The sequence below is a fragment of the Danio rerio genome, chromosome 2, assembly GCF_049306965.1.
Source record: "Danio rerio strain Tuebingen ecotype United States chromosome 2, GRCz12tu, whole genome shotgun sequence".
Taxonomy (NCBI): domain Eukaryota; kingdom Metazoa; phylum Chordata; class Actinopteri; order Cypriniformes; family Danionidae; genus Danio; species Danio rerio.
In genome coordinates this window covers 17010565-17017944 of record NC_133177.1, presented here as the reverse complement: position 1 = coordinate 17017944, position 7380 = coordinate 17010565, and the positions used below count along the sequence as shown (strand labels likewise).

At 44.8% G+C, this 7380-nt stretch overlaps 2 non-coding genes across 2 annotated transcripts; both read right to left on the bottom strand.

Annotated features, from left to right (window-relative positions):
- Positions 1-1044: 1044 nt before the first annotated feature.
- On the bottom strand, positions 1045-1231 carry LOC137488401 (U2 spliceosomal RNA). Its single transcript, XR_011007430.1, has one exon. It is a non-coding gene; the product is annotated as a U2 spliceosomal RNA (small nuclear RNA).
- A 5633-nt stretch (positions 1232-6864) lies between these two features.
- Positions 6865-7050, bottom strand: LOC137488404 (U2 spliceosomal RNA). Its single transcript, XR_011007432.1, has one exon. It is a non-coding gene; the product is annotated as a U2 spliceosomal RNA (small nuclear RNA).
- Between the last annotated feature and the right edge of the window lie 330 nt (positions 7051-7380).

The window sequence follows — 7380 nt, the reverse complement described above, 5'->3', positions numbered from 1 at the left end:
TTCGGCTACTCAAGGGACCAGTGGGAAGGACTTCCAGGGCGATTCTTCCATGCCCACTTGAGCCACCATAATCAGCAGGAATCGGTCACTCTTTCTGGGGTGTGTTTTAGCTCTCAAAAGCGCCCTGGAAGGACTTCCATGGCCACAATTAGCGGGAAACCATCACCTTTTTTAGGGTCAGACCCAGCTCTTAAGGGACCCTTCCATGGGAAGGACTTCCAGAGCCTTTCTTCCAATCCAGCTTGGCCGGAAATCAGTCACCCTTTCCCGGGGGTACGCTTAAGCTCCTAAGGGCCCCCCTTTCCGGAGCGTTTTTCCTTGCCCGCACTGGCCTTGACTCTGGCTGGGTAATCTTCACCCTCTCTGGGGGCAAGCACCTGCCCTGTGGGGGACCCTGGAGGAACACCTGTTCTCCAGCAGTGCCCGGGTAGCCCAAACTTAAGCCCGGGAACATTGACTTGGTTAACCGCAGGTGCCAGCCTTGCGTGCCGCTGGTGCCCCAAAGGGCATGTACCTCTAGGCGCGGGACGTCCCCACTCGTAGGCTGGGAGTTGGGGCCCCGGCCCGGCGCTTTGGACCCTGGGTGAATGCGACAGGAGCGGGGGGTTTCATACTTTGCCATTTTTCAAATCCTCTGCACAGCTCTCTGGACCCACCATCCCCCAGGTCAGACTTGGGTCCTGATTGGGAATTATCCTCGCCACAGCTCTCTGGACCCACCATCCCCCAGGTCAGACTTGGGTCCTGATTGGGAATTATCCTCTCCACAGCTCTCTGGACCCACCATCCCCCAGGTCAGACTTAGGTCCTGATTGGGAATTTTGGATGGATTTTTTTTATTTTTTTTTTTTTCCTCCCTGAGTTGCAATATGTGCATCGTGGCTCATGGACTAGAATAAGAGGATCCTGCCAAGAGGGTTGTTCATGCTCACTGTCTAAACGAGCGCATAAGACAGATACCTAATCGCAAAGAAGCGCAAGTCCCTACATTCAATCTAACGTTATGTTAAATTTCATGCAATCTAGTTCTGCTGTTCACCGCTTAATGAGTGCACCGTTCCCGGAGGTACTGCAATACCAGGTCGATGCGTGGAGTGGGTGGAGCAAGCCCCTAACCCATCTCCCAGCTGCAAAAATCAATTTAATATATAGTGCCCGGGTAGGGCACGTATCAGATATTAAACTGATAAGAACAGATTTTTTCTTTCGAAAAAAATTTATTGACAGCGTTTCCCATTTGTTTCTTACATCACAATCATATTTAAAAACATATCTTTTCACTTAGTTTCATTTGAGTACTTAACAGTAAATAAATAAAAAATGAATAAATATATACATAAATAAATAAATAAATAAATAAATAAATAAGTAAATAAATACTTGCAAAAGTACTTTAAATGAACATAAAATGTCAAGTGTATAGCGGACATGTTTTTTTTTTTTTTTAAAAAAAAGGCAAACAAATGAAAGACTAAAAAACAAGCTGTTCAATAAAAATTAAAACGGGTCTAAAAAAGAATCACGGTCTAGTCACCATTTTAACAACGCAGGACTTAGTAAAAATGAATTGAAACATAAAACACACATTTTAAAACATTTCAATACACATTAAAAGACATATGGCACTTAACAAAAACACTTTAAAATCAGGGTTTGTGGAGGAAATAAAAGTGTATGTTGTGCGAAAGTCTTTTGTGTGTGCGTGTGTTATGTAAAAAAAAAGTCCTTGGCGTAGATGTTGATAAAAAAGGTGATAAAAACCAGTCCGTTAAAAAATGCATGAAAAGCAATAGTAACAATAAGAAGATAAAATCATTTCTTTGTCCAGGATCGAGGGTGAGTCATACCAAAAAAAAAGTCCATTCACACCAACTCTCCAGGACGGTCACAGCCCCTGTGTTTCAAGGGCATAGCGGAGATCCCCCTCCTCTGGCCTGCTGGCCCGCTGTTCCCGTAGCCAGAGTGGTGAGGGTGCATCTACGGGCGGCCAGGTACGGTGGCGGCCGGGACCTCCTCCGTGCGACCCCGGCCCCCTTGGCCTCTTGTCAAGGTCCGGTACCCCTGTAGCGTGGTTGTTATCAGTCCCTTTGTCCCTTGCAGGGGTACCGTGACCTGCTTCCCCACCAGCAGGTTTCTTGTGACCCAGATGGCATCCTTGATGGCGGTCAGGGTGAGCCAGAGCGATGTAAAGTCCTGTTTTGTCATGTCTTTCACGCCCTGGCCCACCCCATGGATGATAAGGTGGTAGTCCATCTGGGCCCTCCCCGCCGGCAGGTACTGATGATACAGGGGGCCGGTCCTGGCCCACAGGTCCCGCGCAGCGCCGCACTCCCAGAGCAGGTGCCGCACGGTCTCTGGGCATCCACACCCAGGCCGTGGGCAGACGGGGTTTCTGGCCATGCCTCTGGAGTGCATGACCGCCCTGACCGGGAGGATCTCATGTGCCACCATCCACAACAGGTCCTTGTGTCCGTTCTGGAGAGCTGGGTGGGCCGCGTTCCTCCACACTTGTTGGGCCTCACATAATGTGAGGCCCGGGACCCGACTCACCGTCTCTCGATCCTGCACAAGAGAAATGAGAGCCTTGTGGTTAGTTAAAATGGTGACATCGTTAGTCTCTAAAACATACTTCTTTAAAAATTTCTTTATAAAATCATACTCCCTAGGTAAATTAAAAGACACTGGGTACTTAAGGTCCACTGCTAAAACTTTCAGGGTTCTCAGGTAGGACCCCATCCAGAAGCGAGTCATGGCAGCCGTCTTGTTTTCTCTGGATGGGGTCAACGCGTAACTAAAATGCAGGGCGGTGAAGCGGCTGCCTAAAAACAGGTGGGGATCCGGGAGGCCTTTTCCACCATGTTCGGGCTTTTTCTTTAACTCTGTTCTTCTTAGGCGCTCCCACTTGGATCCCCACAGGAAATAAAACACCGCCCTTTCCAACTTCCTGATAAAACGTCTTGGTGGACTAAAAACAGAAGAAACAAGTAAAATGAGTGGTAAAATTACGGATTTAAAAATCAAAATTTTACCCTCCATTGTTAATTTTCGTAACCCCCAGAATCCCAACTTTTGGTTTACCTTTGTTAAAATGTCGTTCCAATTTTGCCCTCCCCCACCCTCTTTGTCAAATTTTACCCCTAAAATTTTAAAATCATTTTCCTTAAAAGTCAGCTCTAGTCCCTCTGTGACGACGTTACCCCACGGCCCGAAGAGCTGGGCCTCGGACTTTTTTCGGTTTAATCTGGCTCCCGAGGCCCGACCGTAGAAATCGGTCAAATCCATAGCTCTTCGGGCCGAGGTGAGGTCTGTCGTTAAAAGGGTAACGTCGTCCATATATAAAACACAAGATGCTGTCAACCCCCCCGGAATTTTAAAACCTGTAATCCATTTATCCCTTCTCAAGAGCTGTGCCAGTGGTTCAATACAAACCACATACAGGAGTGGGGATAACGGACACCCTTGACGGACGCCACTGCAGATATTTACTGCTTTTGTTAAATGCCCATTTACAATGATTTTGCTGACAAGGTCGTTGTACAGCAGTCCCACCCATGCTAAAAATCTTCCCGGGAACCCCATTTTTTCCAGTACTTGTAACAAGTACTGGTGCGAGACTCTGTCAAATGCTTTTTCAAAATCTAAATTTACCACGGCTAGACGAATGTTTCTGTCTCTCGCGTAACAGATGGCATCTCGGATCAGCAATAGGCTGTCCGTGATCTTCCTCCCGGGCACAGCACAGGCTTGATCCGGGTGGATTACATCCTCTAAAACTGTCGACATCCTTGTCGCTAAAATCTTTGTAAAAAATTTATAATCAGTGTTTAAAAGAGTAATTGGTCGCCAATTTTTTAAAATTGTCTTGTCATCTTTTTTAAAAAGCAGAGAAACTATTCCTAATCTAAAATCCGCAGGTAGTTTGTTAAAATTTTCAAATTCATTAAAAACAGTCAGTAAAACCCCAGCTAAAATGTCCCAGAAACATTGATAAAACTCCAGGGGAAGACCGTCCATTCCTGGAGACTTCCCCTTTTTAAAACTTTTAAGAGCTTTATCTAAATCTTCTTTCTTAAAATCTTGGGTTAAAACTGAATGTTTTTCTTTTTGTACTTTTTTGTCTAAAAAATTTAAAACCTCATTTGAAGCGTCCTCGTGTACTATTTTTTTCCCATATAAGTTTTCGTAAAACTTTTCGACTTCTTTTAAAACCCCCTCTGTGGTATTTAAAATAGTCCCCTCGTCGTTTTTTATCTTTGATATCCCCCCTCCCTTTGTGATTATTTTTTTAAAAAAATATCTTGTACACTTTTCATTTTCTTCAATTTTTTTCTCTTTTGCTCTTAAAATCACTCCCCTGCTATTTTCCTCTGCTAAAACCAACATCTCTTTTTTAACTTCTTTAATTTCATTGTTAAAATCAAAGCCCATGTTTAAAAGGTTAAAATATCTTTGTAAACGTTTTTGCAGCCCCAACATGCGTTTTTTCCTTTTGTTTTTTTTCTGTTTTCCTATTTTTTTAAAATATGTTTTTGTCCTCCCTTTAACCATTTCCCACCACTGTGCTCGTGTATCATAAAAGTCCTGGAGGGTCTGCCATTGGCTGAACTGCTCCCTATATCCTTTAACCACTTCCTCCTCTTCCAACAGGGAGCAGTTCAGCTTCCACAGCCCTCCGCCTATCGTCACACCAGGGGGAAGTGAAAGAGTGCAGGATAGTATTGTGTGATCAGAAAAAAAGGTGGGGGTCAATGTAGCATCCACGGGCGGGAAATCTCTTGTAAAAATATAGTCTATTCGAGAGGCACTGGTGCTGTCACTACTGAACCAAGTGAAGCCTTCCTCTCTTGGATGCACTTGTCTAAAACAGTCAACTAATTTAAAATCTTTAACTAAATTGTTTAAAAGAGTTGATGTTTTGTCCAATTTAAAATCTGCCTTTTTCCTGTCTTTCTGTGTTAGAATACAATTAAAATCCCCTGCCACCACTAGGGGAGGTTTACCAAGCATGTGGGGCTGCAAGTCTTCTAAAAGTTCATATCTCTCGTTTTTATCAGTGTGTCCGTATATATTTAAAACATTAAAATCTCTTCCTAAAAAAGTCAGTGTTACTAAAAAGGCCCGCCCATCTCTCACCACAGTGGTACCCTTCACCAGAATGTTGGGATTGTTTATTAAAATTGCGACCCCATCATTTTTGTTTTGGTTCGATCCGCTCCATAGGGAGGGACCTGGGGTCCACACGTCTTCCCACTTTCTGTAATTAGAGATAAAAGGTAAGGCACATTCTTGTAATAAAAACACGTCAGACTTTAAGAGTTTTAAAAAAGATAAAACGCTTTGTGCTCGAATGGGGCTCCTCACACTTCTCACATTAATAGTGGAAATAGTAAGGGCCATGAGCAGATGAAAAGGGGATATGAACATTTAAAAGAGTTACAGTTAGTTTACAAAGATATCAATGGTTTTAAAAACAAGATAAAAATCAGGTTATGTCTTGTTGCATCTGCTCTTCACCTATCCCAACAGGTGTTGGGTCAGGGGAGGAGATGCTAACCACTTCAGAAGCCACAGAGAAGACCTCTTGTGGCTCCTTCGGTGATGATGATCTTAGCTTTACATGCAGAAATGAAACTCCATTAGGAGAACCTAAGGGCCATGAGCGGTCTAGATCTTCCGATTTGGAACTATCTAGCCGCTCTGAAGCCCTTAGTCTTTTCTCCTCCATTTCTAGAGGAGATCTCGCAGCCCGTTTCTGCATCTGAGCATAAGGAAGTGAACACTGAGTTTCACTTTGACTAGCGTCAACACTTGCCTCAGAGACGGTGAGGAGAGAGGAAGCCGTTTCCTCCTCCTCATTGGCTGTTACATTTTGTGTCACACTTTGTTGGGGAGGGGCTTCCTCCCTCTGTTCAAATAAAATGGGTGACTCCGCCCCTATGGCCGCCCCATTTCCTTCTTCCTGGCCGGTTCCTGTGGCTGGCAGGGAATTTCCCGCCAAAACCACAGGGACCGCCTCCTCCCTTTGTTCAACCATGCTTGCTTGTGGGGCGGCCATTTTGTTGTTTTTCAGCTTGTTGGCAAAGCTTTTTGGGCAATCTCTGAAGAGATGGTTTTCTTCTCCACACAGATTGCACCGCCTGCCATTGGTGCACTGCTCAAAACTGTGACCAACTTCTCTGCACTTCCCACAGATTAACTCCTGGCATGCTTCAGCGAGATGCCCATTCTTCCCACACTTTCTGCACAATTTGGGCATCCCCTGATAATGAATGTAGCCCCTGTTCTCTCCAAGCACAATCATTGAGGGCAGATGTCTCAGGCCCTGGTAGCCCCCGGCATCTTCCCATTGTTTAATGGGAATTCGCCAGGAGCAATTCCAGATGCCATCCTCATCTAGCACCTTGACTGGCTGGCCTCGAACAGTGCAATATCTGCCCAGCCACACACAAATGTCATCTCCAGTAACTGTTTCATTAAACATTCTGACAATCACAGTTTTAAGTGTGTTGTCAGAAAGTTTTTCCACAGTAAACATGGAAAACTGGATCTTAACCGCATCAAACCTTTGCCAGAAGTCATTTAATAGGGAAGCAGCTCTAAAACTAACATCAAATCCTTTTCCTAGAGGCAGAGTCACTATACAATTCAGGTCTTCAGGTCTAAAATTTAAGGTTTTTTGTATCAGCTTCCTGGAGAAGTCCAGTCTGGACATCTCCAGGAGCTTACCATTTTTTTCTTTTAATAAAAAGCGTACGCTGTGGTGCCTCCTCACGCCGGCACGAGCAGCCGACATGGTGGAGGCACCAACAGCTTAAAACACACTAAAACACTAAAACCACAATAAATAGCCAATAAATACTTAAAACGTCTTACCTTAAAAAGTGCAATTCCTTTACCTCTCAAGGGTTGAGGGCTCACAACACAGGAGTAATTGTGAGCCAGGAAACCTCCAAGAGGCGATCGCTGTCACTGCCCGCGAGGTAAGCCCAAGTATAATACTGATAAGAACAGATACTACACTTGATCTTAGCCAAAAGGCCGAGAAGCGATACCCACAAACTGTCAGCAGTAGGAGCCGCAATCTACGCCACAAATAATACAATGTCGGCAAGCATAACAGGTACTAATTTTTAACCCTTAAACCTCCAGCACATTTGCTGACAGACAGACAGACATAACATTTTAGGCTTAACTAAGAGCCGTTGGTGACCAAAAACAAACTCCAAGCTTGAATACGGCAAAGAGACGTGACTATGGGCCGCTGGTGCCCAATGAGGGTACTTGAAAAGCCCCTGTTTGAGAGACTTTTCCGACCAAGTCAGTGTAGTTGCCATCCCCCCTTCAGAAGTCCAGACCAGGATTTTGTCTGGGCCGGCCTCG